The sequence below is a fragment of the Ammospiza nelsoni genome, chromosome 1 (assembly GCF_027579445.1).
Source record: "Ammospiza nelsoni isolate bAmmNel1 chromosome 1, bAmmNel1.pri, whole genome shotgun sequence".
NCBI classification, from domain to species: domain Eukaryota; kingdom Metazoa; phylum Chordata; class Aves; order Passeriformes; family Passerellidae; genus Ammospiza; species Ammospiza nelsoni.
The window spans coordinates 137,877,044-137,895,253 of NC_080633.1; positions in this window are offsets into that span (position 1 = coordinate 137,877,044).

Sequence of the window (18,210 nt, forward strand, 5' to 3'; positions counted from 1 at the left end):
CTCCCAAGGTCACACCAAGGAAGACATTGATAAATAGCCTAGTAGCCCAGACCTGAGCTCTCATTTCCAGACCACTTCTGCTTCTTAAGATATGTAATAAAGCAGCATTGGAATTTTGGTGTAGAATTCTATTAATAATCAGTAGTCAAAAAAAAATGGCACATCTAGCAATAACAGCTGGAGGAAAATTTAAAATTTCATTTTTAATGTATTTCCTTCTGTTCCACAGTGTTTGATATTAATTAAAAGAGAGCCCTGAGCAGTACAGAACAGCAAAAACCTCAATCAGTCATAGCTGAGAATATGCTAAAACTTGGTGTGCTAAACTTTAAGTCATGGCTTTTGGTTTAGGTTGTGAGTATATTCTGCTTTTTTGTTGACCTGGTTTTAAAATTCACACTTTCTGGCAAATTAACTGAGTCACCTGAGGGCTCTCAATCCAGTCAAAGAGTGAGTGATTTCTTCCAGTTTGCTGTCTTGTTATTTTTTAACTCTGTATCAAATAATTTATATGGAGCTTTATATATGTTATAGTTCACTGATGCAATTAATTTCAAAGTTTTTTGGCAAAATAAACCTCCAGTGAAAAATATTCTTATTTAATAGCTGACATAAGAAAGACAATAGTATTGTTATGAATTGTGAGTTAATTTTAGAGCTCTGCTGAAGTGAAAATAATGTTATTTCAGGTTGTGGGCCCACAGGCCAGATTGTCTGCTGTGAGACTATACAAAGACTATATAAAGACAGGAAAAAGGTCAGGAAAATGCAGCATCTCCTTTATCATGGTCAGCTTTGGATTTGCAACTGATTCAGAGCTATATCCTACGCCAAGAACCTCTAAAAGAGCAAATTTCCAGGTGGATCATCAGCTTGTAGGCAGGCTAACCTTCCTCTTGTAATTTGTGATCCAAGCTGAGCAAGCTCCTGTAAACCAAACTCGCCCTTGTCTCCATCCCACCCCTCTCACTGCTCAGCCATCAGGGCCATCCCTATTTCACATATTGATCCCCGTTTCCCATATTGATTCCTGTTTCACATATTTCCTGTGTCCAGGAAAGTCTGCAGGTGTGTGGTGCTTAGTTTACACTTGCTTTGTGAGATCTGTGACCACACCTTGGCTGTGCCTCAGAAGGCAGCACCAACACAGCCTCTCATAGAACTCTTGGAGATGGAGATGTGCCCCCTCTTCCTCACTGGCTCCTGATAACCTTGGTCTCCAGAGAACGTTGCCTCAGTTATCATGCTGTGGTTCACAGAGCTGTTGACTGAGGGCCTTCTGCATCAGAAAGCTGTGCATGCAGATCACACCAGCAGCTCATAACTGCTCCTCCTTGCTGATCCTTCACAATTAAGGAAGATATGGCAGCTTTCTTGGAGTGATAATTTTCAGCAACAGGAATGTAGGAGGAGAGTTTGAAACCTGTATCACTATGCCAAACATATGGAGACGCAGAGAAAATAGCTGAAGTGATGACTGCATTTCAAATTCCTCCTGATTTCAAGTGAGATCCAGGCATACATTTCACACAAATGTGGATCACTGACAAAATGAAGCAGCACTTCCAAGACTTATGAGATTTATCTGTTCTGAATGCCAACATTACACAAAGTAATTCTTTGTACTCATTAATTCATCTATACTCATTACTCTCAGAGACTTTAAGGAAGTATGTGGGGCTGATCCAACAAATAAATGTCTGTGCTGAAACAATGCCTCTACAGGTGAAAATTCCTTATTTGGACAAGTGTTGGTGAGACAGCTAAGGGAGCTTTCTGCCAGCATCCAAGACCCCAAAGAGGGGCACAGTGACAGGATGGCAGCAAGCTCCTAGGGTACCATGGTCAGTCCCCCTTCCAGCCCTGTGTGTACCTGCCCTAATCACATCCTATCAGAAACAATCCTTCACAAATTGCCCCTTTGGAAGTCTGCCTACAGAAGCAGTTCAGTGCTCTGAGAACATATATACACCTACATACATAACCATTTGCACATCAGTTAGAGTTTTGTACCTCTCAGATCAGTAATCTCACTCCACTGCATTATGTTCTCACTCTGAGCCATAATGCTGCCAGAAGTCTAAAAATCACAGGTTTTATTTTTCTTATATTTTTAGACATATAATGCCAGACAGATACTTCACACAGACGCACCTAAAAGAAGAAATACCAGACCACAAACATTTTAAATAGGCAACTAACACAGCAGAGCATTTATTCTGGAGATCAATATAGATTTTGATAGGAAAATTATGTCCACCCACAAAGAGACACGACAGAAGCTGAAAATCTGAAGTACCACAACATACATGGGAAGTATTCAGAATTAATGGTATTTTTTCTGGGTGATACTTGGTGTTCCTGGGAAAAGGCACTTCACTGTGAATTGAACCCAATTTACAATTTCAGAATGCTTTCCTTACATTAAAAATTCTAGGCTAATTGAAGAAGATTAGGATGACATATGATTCTATAATTAAGTAGGCATTACACTCACATCAGCAGAAGTGAGCAACTCTGCATTCCACAGATCAAAGAGGAAGATGGTGACCTACATTTTCTCCTTCCTGGCAGCAGGAACTGGTGAAGCGATTTTTGGTAACAGACCCCAGCAGGGTGAATGATGCTGAGCTGCATTTGGGGGAGACTCCAGACCAGAAAAAACAAGTTCTGCTGGTCTCCAGCACAGCACAGGGCTAGGCTATCCTCTGACAGAAATATGTCCAGTGGCTCTTGAGGTGCAGAAATTACATTTTTAACAGCATAATCTCAACACAGTAAGATCCTGATCCAAATTCAGATGACATTACACATTGCCACTGATTTCTGAAAATTCTGAAGTTTTAAAAATCTTGCCATATTCTCCAAAATTAATTTTTTAAAATGTGCTTTATTTAATAACAGTATCTTCAGCCTGTCAGAGGATTCAAAAATGTCTGTCCACAGTTTTGGTGACAGTTTATTCTTAAATGATAAGGCAAAAATCACTTCTCTGTGGCTTAGATGTTCTCCTAGCAATGAGACTGAGAAGCCCTTCTCAGCTGTCAGGCTCCCAGCAGTCCCATTGACACTGTAGTGAGGATTTTGACCTCTGGAGGGTCAGAGGAAGAGCCCTCATTATGAGCTATGAGTCACTCAATTACTGAAATTGAACTGTTTCCCATTTAAGCATAATTCTCTAGGCATAATTTAAATTTGATAGGAAAGGAGAAGATGTCCCATTTCTATCTCAGTTCCTCTAGTTATACAGTTCCACAAACATACTAGGCCTATTAGAAAGAGATTAACTTAAAACAGAGATTGATAGTTTCTGGAGGAAGAAAGCCTCTTTCCTCCATATGATATCATCAGTAACTCTAGTAGTTAAATTTTTCCTTCTTTCCCAATTAGACCAGCTGCACCAATCCATTTCCAAGATCAGCCTGACCCACAAACATGACAGATGAACTAAAAGAAAGGAAATGGTTTTTCTAGCCATCTGAACTTTGCAAACACTATTGTTCATGAAAGTTCAAGAGAACTCAAGTGATTACTTAAATCCCAAAGCACAGAAGGTGCAGACATAACTAATAATGAGAATTAACTGCATTGCAATACCAAACCCATTTTGGTATTGTAATGCAGTTACTGGTTTGGAGATCTGAAACAGCCTGCACTGCAACAGAGCACCATTTCTTGAATGCAGCTTTATTTTCATTTACATACATTTCTGAGATGATAAACAAGTCCAGAAGAGAAGGCAGGGGACCCATGGGAGTTGTGCTTTGCCCTGGAGCGGCAGCTGAAAACTGGGTGAGACACCCAAGTAAGTCAAGATGTCTGTGTTTGGCCAACACATTGACATCCTTCTTGTTTCAGTGAATGATCAGGAGTTCTTTTTCTGCACTCCTTCACAATCCATGTCCCACTGCTGAAGAAAGAAATCCCATTTTTTATTCCCAACGTAACTTTTCAACGTCTTCCATTAAAATAATTGAGAAAAGAAATCATAAGGGTGGTAAGATGCATAGCCAAAATTGCTCATCTTTGAAGTGTGCTATGAATTATTTTTTCTTGTAGCTCATTTGAGCCCTATGACTCTCACAGCAGCCAAATGAGCCCAGCAGTTAAAAAATCAATAGACTCCAATTGAGGAGTGCGTGTCTTCCCATCTCCTGTGTTGATTTGTTCTGTAACCTCTGACAGGACCAAAGTTCCTCTTTGGCTCCCACTTTGATTGTGAAACTGTGCAATAACAGCCCAAAGAGTGCAGTGGCAATTCTTGGTGCTGGGGAGCAGTCTCCTCTCCCCTGAGCAGCAGCAGCAGCAGGTTGGAGACATTTGCCTCCTTTGGCCACCCTGCCCTTGCCCACCTTGGCCAGTGCAGAGCCCGTGGGACCCTCAGGTCAGCATCCTGCAGGCAGGGGGAGAGCTCTGCTGCATGCCTTGCTCTGACAGCCCTGGCTCCTGCCAAGCCCTGGTGAAACTGAGCTGAGCAGGCATTTCCCAGCACAAAACTTGCTACAGAGCTAACCAGGACCTATGCTTGTATTATCACTGCAAGTTAGAGCCAAATCTGTAAGTATGTGGGTAACTGCAAGTCTTGCTGGCTTTATCATCACAGTATTTCTGAGAACCGTGACAGCTGTGTTAAAAAACAGGATCATTTACATGGATCCCTGTGCAGGATCATAAACCAGATTTCTTCCAGACTTAATACTGCTTCATAATCTCTAGCAGTTAGCACCCATACTGCTTGGGTTGCCAGTGAGCTCGTTTGTCACCCTTATGGCTTCCACCAGCAGTAGGGTAAGAGCAGCAGTTTTAATTAAAAGTTTATATGCAAACATACCTCACAATTTCTGTGTCACAAATGGTTCTCCTCACCCTGTGGTTTCCCTGCTGCTGGTCAGGACAAAATTCTTGCCTTTGCAAAACTGCACATTTTTGTCAAAACACAGGAAGCCTGCAGTGATTCTCACACATTTATCTTGGACTTCTGTATGAGAGGTAAATTTCTTTCTGTCATCCCTACTATTTTATTTGTTTAGGGCTTCATTCCACAGATTATACTGTCTGGAATTAAGGCATGTGTCTTCACATCACCAGTCTATTACCTTCTGCATCAATACCTAGTACAACAGATATCCCAACATTAATATACTGGGAAAATAATAATAAATATTTTAAGTACTTTCTTTTAAACTAATTTTACAGTGTTACCACATATAGGGAAATAAAATGTCCAAAACTATATTTGTACAAGCTATGCTAACAGTTAAAAAAAAGTGAAAAATTATACAAATAAATACATATCTAATTTAAATGGTCTGGGTGTGTTGTCTGAGTTGCTATTTATTTCTCTTTTTTTTCACTCAGATTAGCTTCCATTTCTGATTCTTCCCCTTTCATGAAGCCCACTAAGATCGACTATTCTCTTTTCATACTTTGTGGCTACCTAAACCAGGCAGTTGATATCATTACTGATGTCAATTCTTTTCATAAACTGAAAGAAAGGTTTGGAGTGATTTTTTCCAAAATCATCATATTGCAGTAGATCAGTCCAATGCCACCTATGCTTTGTGCCATTCTGTTCAATGCAAATTCATTAGCAGACAGTCTTGGATCAGTTCAGATGAAGTACTACTGTCTTCTGCATTCTTCTACTTCGTTCAGTCTTCTGCATTCAGGAGCAGTGTTTCACATTCATGCAGACATTGGTGTAGTTATTTCAATGCACAATTGTTTAACTGCAGGCAGCTGTGACATCCAACACCTGCATGCACAGCCCTCTGCAATGCTGCATTTCCATTGATTAAAAGATCTCATATCAACATACACAAACTAGTGTTTGCATAGTGTTTGCATTTTTGATCTCTGCATCTGTACCTGTATGTACACCAAGATATCTCAAAAATGGAGTTATAGATTTGTAGCATTTCTCACTGTAGTAATTGAAAGTTAAGTCCATATGGGCAGTCCTTTTCTGTTCCTCTTAGAAAGAAATATATTTACCTATCTTAGCACATCATATCAGCAAAAAGGAACAAGATATGTTTTCAAGAAAATGTTCACCTATTCTTAACTCTCAGCACACATTCAAAGTTCTTGGTATGGCAAAGGGCTCCCAATGTGAACCTCTTCTGATAGTTGTTAAGACTCCCTCCCTTTACTCTTCTAAACTATATAAAATCTTTTATTTTCTTGTTTTCCAATTTGCCTGTTGTTCACCTCTAACTGTCTTGTTGCATAAATTGTTTTTGCCTGAGGAACAGTGATGAATGAGATTATAATTGTTAGGAGATGTTTCCTAAATGGTTTCTTTTATCATCTCTCCCAGTACTTTTTTCTAAGTTTTTCCATGGCCTTTGACTTAATTTGTACATGTGATCAAATGACTTCAGTATTTAGCAAGCTCTTCACCCTCTTAATAGCTGTATGCTATGTTTGAAAATGTAAACATTCTGAACAACCTTCTTGTTCCAAAAGTGTTATTCCATTTGCAGCATATAAACAAACACATGCACTGAATGAGTAGCAGTTTCATTAATCCTGGCATTGAAGCTTTTTCCCTCTGCACCCACATCCTTCTTATCAAAAGTCTGTCAAACAATTATGTTGGCCTGATTGCCAGTGGTGATCTTAAAATTTGCTTAGACTGAAGAAAATAATGATTTTCCTGATCTGTTCACTGCTAATTTATCACCAAGGTTTAAACCAAAAATCTTTTTAAAAAAGGAAAAAGAAAAAAAGTACATTATATTAAAGGCTTAAATGCACATTTAGAGTTCATGAAACATGTAGAATGTACTAATCACCTTAGGTAGCTGGATGGATCTGGGAAAACAGCAATAACAGATGAACCAGTTATCATATTAATAACATTCCTCTGTATGTAAAGACTGTTGACACCATTTAACACAGAAGCAAAAGTGAAAAGACAGAGAATTAGACAATGCCCCTGACTGTCAAATGCACACAGGTCATTAATCCTAAAATACTCATGTGGTATTTACAAAATATTTAGCCAAAAGTCCAGCTATTGTGTTCCCTGCCTGCTTTTATTATTCTTGGAAGGATGCACCATTATGTCAGCAATAAGGAAAAGGACACATAGTTTTGGGATTTGTCCATGGAAAGAGAGGAAAGCAAAAAGATGTTACAAAAGGGCCACCACAGGCTGCAGCTGTTTGCACTGTCAGATTTAAAGAGCCAGCTCCAAAAGCACCTGCCAGGAATAAAAGCCACGAACGAGTGTAGTTTTGCCAGCAAGAAAGTGAACAGGCTTCAAGTTACACTCACAGAATGCTCCCCAAAGGTTCTTTCCCCTGTGGTGTGATGCAACCCTGGCGCTTTATGCAATGATTTGATGCGGTAATGTTACAGTTGTCTCTTGTTTTAATGCAAGTGCTTTGTTTAGGAGTGGAACACGAGCAGAAGTTGACATACAGAGAAGGAAGAGGCAAATTTACTGTGTGAGGTGACAAAGGACCTCAGCCAGGAAGAGAACAGGGCCCTCCAGCTCCACAGCTGGTTCAGAGCCACATGGTGCAGAGCTTAGGCCTGGCAAAGGCTGCGTGTGCCTTTAAATAACCTGTCTTAGAAAGTCCAGACAAACAGCTAGATCATTCCTGGACACTTGCTGAAATCTGTTCTAATGGCTGAGAGCCTCAAGGTGTCATTGTCCCCTGTTTCTTATTTATTCTTGTTTGCAACTTCACTTTTGTTTTAATTTCACAGCATATTTTGTAAATGTATGGATGGGCAGAATGCTGCAAAACACATAAATGTGAGATGGGAAGTAGCAAAGACTTCCTGCTGATGTTGGTGTCATAATATAGATGGGTGCTTAACTTCAAAATTGTGGCTGAATTCTTATTATTTCCTTTTTGCTGTGCCAAACTGTCCTTTATACCAACTGGCTGATAAAGAGATGCTCTCCCCAAAACTAACAGAAGAGAGTAGATTTGCACCATTTTGGAGTTGCCATATCTCAGGATTCTGTCATCCTTCCTTCTAGAAATAGAGACACTATTATACCAAAATCAGTCAGTTTTTCCATTTTAAAGAGGAATAGTACAAAATTGGTAGTGCTGAATGATGGCATCATGTAAATGTGGGTTTGTGTCAGGAATTACTTTTTCTCAAATAAAAAGGACAGAGGGCTAAAAGCCATTATTCACTCTGAGTATCAAATAGTAAGAAATCATCTCTGGCAGACTGAGCTGGAATTCAGTTCAGTGTTTGCATATATTAGTAGTTGATGAAAGAAGCACAGAGGTCCAGTCCTGCAGGACCAAATATTGCAAATAAGTCCTGTCAGAGGCAGCTTTGGGGCTGGTGGGCTCAATCTTCCCCTATGGAGTGGCAGTGCTCCATTGTGGAGTCCTTACCCCACTGGAGCAGTGATGCTTTGACTGCAGGTGGCTCTACCCACTCACAGACTGTCAGCCTGAAAGAGATCAGTGCTATATAAGCATCAAGGATAACAGCTATCTGCTATTACAATGTATATTTAATATTTTTATATTAAAATTTGACATATGTCCACTCTAATGGGGAAATTTAAATTTTCATGTCATTTGAAACTGTCATAACATATTTACTTCTGGCAGACGATTAGCACATCTTGGAAGTATTTTTATAAAGCTGCTTCTTGCACATGCCTCTAAGCCTAATAAAGTTCTGTGGTGTTGTTAAGTGTGCATTGCTGTCTGCTTAACTGTGAAAAAAAGAAATGAAAAGCAGAGAAGATGCTGTGTCTTTGCCAAAAGGTTTCACTCAAGTATTAAAAAATCAGCAAGCAATTAACACAGGTCCTCATGTTCCCAGTCAGAAAACACAGAGTTTTGCATAAGTGGTTATATAACATGATGAATAAATCAATCCTCTCAATATATTTAATCTAATTAACAAGGTTCAATATACCTTATGTGAATACCTGTTTCCTCACATCAGGTGTTTATAGAACTGAGCAAAACTAGCAGTGAAAGCACTGTAAAATATCAGTGGGGAAAAGCCATCGTCACTGTCCATGAACAACATGTTTTAACATAGTTTCTTAACTCAGAGCTGAGATAATGAGCCCCACTTCTGCCTTCCTTCACCCCAGGCCTGGGTTGCTGTCATGGATATCTTCCACCCATGTAAGTCAGTTTGAACTGTTTGGTGCTTCCTTCATGTTAAAGTGAAGCTGGGCAGTGTCAGGGGACTCCAGCAAACTGCACTGAGGCACATCATCTATACTACACCTTCAAAATCTGCATTCAAACAAATTTGAGACCCTGATCAGGGTCTTGTTTCTTAGATGGCTCCAAAATCTGCAAGTGCTGAAAGTGGCAGAGAATTTCTAAAGGGTGACATTGACACCCTGATCTGTGGAAAGTTGTCCTGTCCAAACAAATGAGGGACTATGAAGAGCATTTCCACTGGGAGGAGGCCCTGTGGTACTAGATGTGCCTGGGGCAAACTGTTTTCAGTCATTTCTAACTAATTTATTTATGGAGAAGTTCTGGAGCTATTGCTGTACATCTCCCCTCCCCAGAGGGACCGGATCTCAGCCATATCACACTGGCACCGTTCCAGAAATGCTAACAGGAAGCATGAAAATAGGGTATCAACCACAATATCCATTGTCTTTCATAACTCTGCTTTTTCTCTGCTACCAACCCAACATCCCTGCATATCTCTGCAATGTTCTGATGATCTTTCAGCCACTCTATCTCTCTAAAAACGTCTACACATCATAAACACATCACGTGGTGTTAGGAAAATGTCCTCTAGTGCATTCAAATACTTTATCACCTTTATACATAGACATAATTAAGCATCATCCTGGGCAAATAAACATTTTATGGTAACATAACATCAGCTGAGTGTGGGAATCCTTAAAATCAGAGGGTTTTGGGAAAGCTGCAAAAGGCAGGAGTCAGAGACAGCAGAATTGCAGTTAGAGCTAAGCAGTAGCCATAAGATTTGTCAGCAGAAGTTATGTAAAAAGTAGAAAGTAAGGACAAATAGAACAATGGTCTGTGTATTAACACTTGGCTAGAATAACTCCCTAAGCTACAGAAAAGTATATCTAGCAAGATATTAGGAAGTTCTGAGCTTAATAATGGAGCTCTGTGCATTGTATTTTAATGCTTATGAGCAGGTAATGTATTCAAAATAAGCAAGCATTGTTTTAAACAAAGGTATGTGTGCTTATAGTGATTGGATAAATCTACTGTCAATATGCTTTTGCTTTGTGTCAAAAAACTTTTAAAGTAAGTTGTAACATTAAGTTCTTTGGCTGCTGCCTGGGATATGAGCTGCTGTCATCTTCCCATTGTCCTAACCATGTAATGAGACTGATGCTGGGAAATAAATCAGCTCAGGACATGTTCCACAGCTGTCCCATCCTGTCCATTTGTGATTTTGTACATAGAACCCCGGCCTGGCAATAGCTGAGGAAATGCCAGGGCAGGACTGTGGCACTGGTTCTGTGCAGAGCGCTCAGAGCTGTGGGGTGCACTGCCAGCAAGCCCAGTCCTACACACACAGACAGGCAAGCCCTGGGGACACAGGCAACCACAGTTTTTAACATTCTGGGAGAGGTCTGTGCACAGAATTTTATTTGCCTTCTACAAAGCACAGGACGGATGTTGGTATCCAGTAGCATAGATAGGATGGTGACTTGGTGCATGTGGCAGTCACACCTCTCAAAGGCAGAGCTTTCAGGATGAACAAAGCCCAGATGGGCTGAGGGAACCTCTGAGGAGAGAGAGAGGAAGAGGAGATGCCTTCACTGGGACAGGTATTGAGCGTGGTATTGATGATGTAGGAGTATTAAACGTATTTAAAGACTACAGCATTTGGCAAAAGGCATACAGAGAAGTTCTAAGGATGCATGATCAAAGTAGTAGGGTTTTTTTCCTATATATAAAGTGGAAAACACTTTCCAGTTTATTTTCAGGTGAAATCTTCTGCAAAGACAAAAGCTGCATTACACTATTAAGCATTTACAGAGATACTTCTAGGACTTTAATTGCAGCATACAGAAGGAGATGCAATATTACTGTCACTGAGCAATACTCATCTAGTTTTCTTTGAAGCCAGTGGTAGACTACTACTGCCATCAGTCAGAAACAAATTGGGCCTTGAATATGTACCCATTTAAGTAAATTGCTTGTTAGCTTCTCCCATCAAATCTGCAGTTGAGCCTACCATTGCCAGGCAGAGATAAAATCCACATTCATTTAGACAGACAGCAGTTGCAGAATATGAATTGCTTTGTCTTTTCTGCTTCCTTAGGGAAAGAGAGGAAAGGCAGGCAAGGCAGGACCAGCCAGCACACAGCTCTGGCTGACACGAAGCCATGGTCTCTGGCAGCCCAGTGTTGCCATTGCTGGACATGAACTAAGATTACAGCGTCTCAGAGCAGAGGCTTGCAAGACTTACTCTGCCTACATTTGTCTTGCCCTGCCTGGATCTTTGTTTTTACTTGGTTTTCATGTTTTCACTTAGTGAGGGTTTTTTTCTGACACACAATCCTATTAGTGGATCATAAGGTGAAGCTTTTTTGGACCACTACAAAAATCCAGAGACCTGACAGAGAATATCTGAATTGTAGAATTAGGTATGAATTCCAAATGCCAGACTGCCTTGTCCTTGTTGTCCTCTCTGAGAAATTACTGGGAAGACAATAAACACTTTCTAATAGATATCGTTGCTGTAGAATACAATATGGTATTGTATTTCCTCAGCATGTTTACCAAAATGAATATAAAATTTGTCCATTCCACAAACCTCTTAAAAAGCCCTGCATGCAGTAAAAGGGTTAATAACTCATCTTCTCCTGTGCCTGTAGACATTAGTTTTTTATGACTAAATGTTAAATTTTACAGTTACATATATTTTATATGCACCGATTTTTATTGCTTAGCCAGTTCTACATTTATGAATCATCTTCAGATCCTTTAGCTACTTGAATCTAGGAATGAAAGTTAAAATGATGCTTGGTATTAACATTGTTGGGTTTGGGTTTTTAAATCAACTTATGAGGCACAGTTAAAATATTTATTTTCAGGAAAGAAAGTTCAAACTAATCAATGCCTGAAGTGACATTATCTTGAAGACATCAGCATAGGCATTTAAAGAACTGAAAATTGTACAAAACTAAATATATGAAGAATAACTTAAGAATGAAACAAAGGCCTTCTCCTATACATGCATACTTCTTATATACTTTTTTTTAAAAAAGGAAACTCTTCTCCACAAAAGAAAAGCAAACCTGCAAACTCTAATACAAACATCACTCTCCCCTGCACCCTCACTTGAAACAGTTCTGTAATTTCCAAACAATTCCATATGTTCTGCTACTAAACTGGATCAAGAAGCCTGTGGAGCTTATCCACAATATTGTACTCAGAACCATTTATGGAACATATATTTCATCCACAGGGTCTACATCTTGAAACACAGTTTATTATTCTGGGCTCACAGCAACATTCAGCACTTTGGATTCAAAAGCTGCTGACAGTTCATTTCCATTGCTCACTCTTTGCATTTCTGGGTTCAAATCCAGCCGAGTCCTGGCAAGCTGACGGCTCAGCAAGTGCACCTTCAGCTAAAGACACCAGGAAAGGATTTTATTCGCAGAAGATAACCATCAAACTAAATTACACCATGACTCTTTTAGGACAGACAGACACATTTGGGTGGAAACATAAAAGTAATTGTCATAAAACTCATTAGAAAAATAGACACTTCTCATATCATTTTCAAGTGATATAGAATTCCTGATAGCTACAGGGCAGCCAAAATAATCCCTCACTGGAGAGCCAACCACTGGATGTATATTTATCAGATACCTAAATAATCTGAAAAGGAAGCAAAAACAATTAGAATCAAAAAGTTAACAATCTGAAAGCAGAAATACAGAATCAAATGCAAGTGTGTGAATTAACACAGACTCAATGCTGTAAAGTGTTGGTCCCTGAACCAAGCCCAGCAAATCCCTTCAGCATGTTTCCTAATAAAACCAAGGCCAGCAAATCCTCACAGCATGTTTGCTAACAAAACACACCACATGAGACCCATTGGGGTGTGCCTGGAGAACCATTTCAGTGGCAATGAATAGACACAGCACCAGCATCTTGCAAGTCTGTACCCTTCATGCCCATTTTCTATGTCCTCGAGTGTAAGATCTAACTGCACATACTTTCCAAATACACAATAACTGCAGGAAGAGAGACACAGGCTTGCAGATCCAGAAGTCTGCTCCTCTGCTTATATAATGGCTATTGTAATTGCAATGTTTGTGTAGCCCCAACTTACAGAGTCTAAATTTTATGTTTTTCATTAACAGCATCTCCAGCTCCCACATCAAGTCATAAATCCTTTGAAAATTAATTCTTCAGCTTCTATGTAAGTGTTTTTTCCCTAAAGAGGTACTTTTTCCATAATTCTCTATTTTCTTTATTTTTTTTCTAGCAATAACTACCACACGTTGCTTATAATGTAAAGTCTTGAAAGTAAAATTAAATGCCACAGAAAATGCTGCACATTTTCTAATGCTTAATGCATGCCTTTAATTTCTTAGTAAATTTATGTTGACTTAGGTGTGGGCAAGAGTTCTGTTGCAAGGATGAAAGTTGCCAACTAGTATGAGTGTCTCAGAAATTTCAGGGATGAGGTACAAGATTTAGGAGACCTAAAGTAGGAATAAGTTCCAGCATTACCAGATGTTTCCTATAAATGCAAAATGAAACCATAATGTGACTTCTATATAGTCAACACCAATTTCCACTTTAACTCTGCTAAATCATCAGTGGAGGATGATAGGTGATCCTGATAATTCAAGCTGTCTGATGTTTTGCCATGAAGTTCTTGCTTTCAACGGCTTATATTTTGCCAAACACAACCAATTGGAGTACATTTTCTTTCTTTGCTCTAGGTGGTTATGTTTTTGTTTTGGTTCTTAGATTTTGAACAGCCAGTTCAGCTGTTTCTGAGAAGAACTGGGGAAAAGAGTCAATAACCCTGTAAGAGCTTGAACTAACGTTTTACATGCTCTTTATTTTTTACACATAGCAATATGGAAATACAACTTAGCAAAATGTGTGCTGTGCCTATGAAAAAGCTCTGCTTTGGGCAAATGGCAAGTTTCTAAAATATACATATTTTTGAATCTATATGCTGTATATTTTCTATTCACATTTTCTATATATTCATTATATATAAAAATACAATCTGTGTGTGTATATATATCTCTATATATCTCAGAATTAAAAGATGTTTGCTGAAAATATCACTGGGGGCCCATCTGCACTGAGCATGCTTCATCTCCTCTGAAAAGACTTATAAATACCAGTTATAGCAAGCATACCATTGGGAAAAGATTCATAACTCTGGGTGAATTTTCACTTCAGAAATCACCCTTGACCAGGAAAAACAATTATACTGGGGGAAGAATGAAAACCCTATTAGCTCTAAGGAATCTGCTTCCCTGAGTCTCTGCTGCTCCGGCGCACAGTGCACATCCTTGAGCATTCTCACCTGGATCCCACTCCTGTTGTCCTGACCGCTGGATTTTGCCAGCCCACAGCACAGGGGGCCGCTGCACAACTGCAAAAGCTGATTTCATTGTTCCTCTCTTGGAAAGAGGGAACTCAGCACCAAATGATTCCAACAGAAACCAGTCCACATCGCTAAACTAACTTAACACCCCAAGTGCACTACATGCTTCTCTGAAAAATTTAGAGTAAGATTCACCTCAAGAACCACAGACTGAACCCACAGTTGATGTTATATATGTTTCTGCCTATGACTGACACACCAATCTCAGCAATCAAGCCTTCACAGGGCAGCTGATTTGTGTAAGTGTTACCAGCTGCTTCTTGAATTCATCTAGTGGAAGCCTGGGCTGTGTAACTAAATGTCTACTGACTGTCCTTTGTGGAGCTACTAAATGGAAAATGATGTGGTAAAATAATTACCTTTTTCTAAGAAATTTTGAAAATGTTAGAAGACTGTATTGTCTGTAAGACTGAGCATTCCAAGATAGGAAATATTAAAATTAAGGTGGCTCCTTACAAACTGTCACTTAGGAAAAGATGTGCTGGACTGGTGAGCTCTGTATAATCCCTGTTATTTTGAAGAATCTCCCTGCAAGTGGGTTTGATTTGGAGGACATAGGCAATAACAATTACCACCTGAAAGCCTGTAACTGCATGAACACATGATAGTTGTCTGACATGAATCAATCACCACTCTTACGGAGAAAAATCACTGGAGATTAGCACATGGCTGCAATGAGGACAGACGAAACTGATTTAATTTCAGTCTCTGGGAAGACAGGAGTGAGTGGTTCAGGTCATGTCCCTTTCAAGGAGTCACAGCTGAGGCTGGAAGTGACAGGTTGGAAGGAGATCATCTGGTCCAAGCTCTCTACCCAAGCAAGGACATCCAGAGATAGTAGCCTGGAACTATGTCCAGAGGTTTTTTTAATGTCTCCAAGTTAGAGACTCCACCCTCCCTAGGCAAACTGTGTCCATGCTTGGTTACCCTCACAGTGAAGAAACGTTTCTCTTTGCTCAGAGGGAACATCTCACCTCTGTGTTTTGTGACGTTTGTGCCCCTTGCCTCCAGTCCTGGGCACCACTGGAATGAACCTGGCTCTGTTCCGTGCCTGCCCTCTGTTCAGGGATTTATGCACATTCATAACATCCCCCTGATCTCTTCTCCAGGCCTTCCATTCTCCAAGCTGAACAGTCCCAGCTCCCCCAAGCTTTCCCCACAGGAAAATGCTCCAGACCATTCACCATCTCCATGGGCACTCACTGGACTCCTCCAGCATGTCCATGCCTGTACTGGGGAGTCCAGCACACTCCATGTGTGGCTTCACCAGGGTCAACCACATCCTCAACCTTCTGGCAACACTAAGGAGATTAATTTTGAGATTGTATCATATCTGTCATAATCAGGGTGTGCAAATGTGCACCTCTAACTTCCAGGCTATATTCCCGATTTTGCTTTTTCCTATAATCCTTATTCTTCCTTTTCCCATCAAAACTTCGAAAGTATCTTTCTAAAAGTACATCGTATTTGTAGGCACAATTAATAAAATATATGTACTGGAAATACAATCATAGTTTTGGATTTAACTCTTAAAAATTCAATAACCCAAAGTCATAAAGTACATGTAAATATTTCATTACACACATTTAATTGGACTAGGAATGTGCTTTTTTATGATGTAGATTTATGAAATTGGCTGCAAAAAGGGATAGGGATGCTACTTGACTCTTCTTTCTATTTTATGGTGAAGTATAAATCATTGTCAGTATTTTAATATATTGAATGTTATTAATGTTTAACTAGTGTCTATAAATTTTTTATTAGGACTTTTCTTTGAATAATTGCTTCAAATTAAATTGAAATTCTTTTTTTTTTTTTTTTAATACAACAATACTACCGACATTTACATTTCTCAGAATGTTCTTGAAAGGGAAATTAAGAACAGAGAGAGATACTGAAGATTTAGTATTTGCTGACATAGTGGAAGCATTACCAAAGAAACTTGGGTTTCAAAGGGTCAGTGTTAATGCCTTTCTATATTTTATATGGAACAGATTCCTAAAAAGAAAAGGAAAAAAAAAAAAAAAAGAAAACAAAGCAAACTACCCAGCAAATACAGAATAAATTACTTGAGCACACACCCTATTTACATACTGCCTGGTGGAGAATTCCAGTTCTAACATCATCAGTGTCGAGGCAACCTTCTCCCACCACAGGTCTCCAAAGGCAAGCTGCCCCGGGCAGGTGGAGAGGAAAGAGCTCTGGGAGAGGAGCACTGGCAAGCGGCTTGTTCAGAGCTGCTCACAGGGCCCTCCCTCCCCACACACCATGCCAGACTTTGCTGCTGAGCTCTGTGCCCTGTGCTGGGCTCTGGAATCTCTGTGCTGGGGAGGGCTGGGGTTCTTGCTCCCTCTGACACCTGGGGAGCAGGGCTAGCACGGGAGATCCACCATCAGCTGCTTCCACTTCAATCAAACCTTTCTAATGCACCTGGACAGCAGCTTCTTACCCTAGCTGGCCTCTAGCAGGCTCACAGAGTACTAAGATAAACTCATCAGTCAGCTTAAATGGGTGAAGTGGTAAACAAAATTCCTGGATTGAGCATTAGTAACTTCCTGTAATCCCAACATTTTCTCACTGCAGCTGCTGGCTAGGATTGAGTTTTTCTTCATAGCTTAGCTTCCTTGAAGTCAAAACATCAGCTGATAATGATTTTTGCTAATAGGAGATGGACAAAATTAAAGTTACAGGTTTAACTATCAACAGAGCAGGATGCCACAGTTCAAGTCACACTTTAGCTGCTGCTGAGTCCAGAGCCTTCCCTGTATTAACTGAGGCAGCTGCAGGGACCTGGAGTGGTTTCACAGCACACGTCAGCACTGCCCACTGCAGGGACACACCGGTACCTGAACTACTTTTAAATAAAAATATAGGTTGGAGAAACCACACTGCTGCCTTATAAGAGTGCTCCACAGTAATTTTACTCAAGATATTTTACTGATGTAAAACACAGTGCTAGTGCAACCAGTTTGCTTCCAGGACTCGGCCCCTCTCATTTACAGCTCATCTTCGATGGCTCTTTTGCCCCACAAGAATATGGCCCTGGGGACCCACATTTATTGATGCTAAGAATTCACAAGTGTATCTGTAAATGGGTGGATCAAGTTCTTGGGGTTTCCCTGGAAGTTGGGAAAGGCTGTATTTAAGGTTAGGATCTCTTTTAATTGCGGGCTTGTATGATAATTGCATCCCAAGCCAAAAGTACATCAGTTTGTTTTTTTGGTAGTAAGTGCTGTCCTGATTCTAAAAGATATCATAGTTTGGTACAGGAAATAGTTCTTCCTTTTAGACATGGGAAGAGAAAATATAGATGTATTTAAGGCATGTCAACTGCTTCCTTCTCACTATCAGCCTCGTGTTTCCAGGTGGTTGATGCTGCAGTAAAGAGCTTAGCAAATTATTCTCTACTCTGCTTCACAGGGAAACTTGGTCAATGTACAACACATTCTCTTGCTCTCTATCCAGGTGTGAAGGATGCAGTAACAGGCTGGACCTATGGCCCTAGGGACAGAGGTGGAGACTTGCTGCCGGGCGACTGGGGAGGGGCCCTACCCTGAAACCAGCTCCAGGGCAGGCCAGGCCATCGTGGGGATGAAACTCCTGAAATGTTGT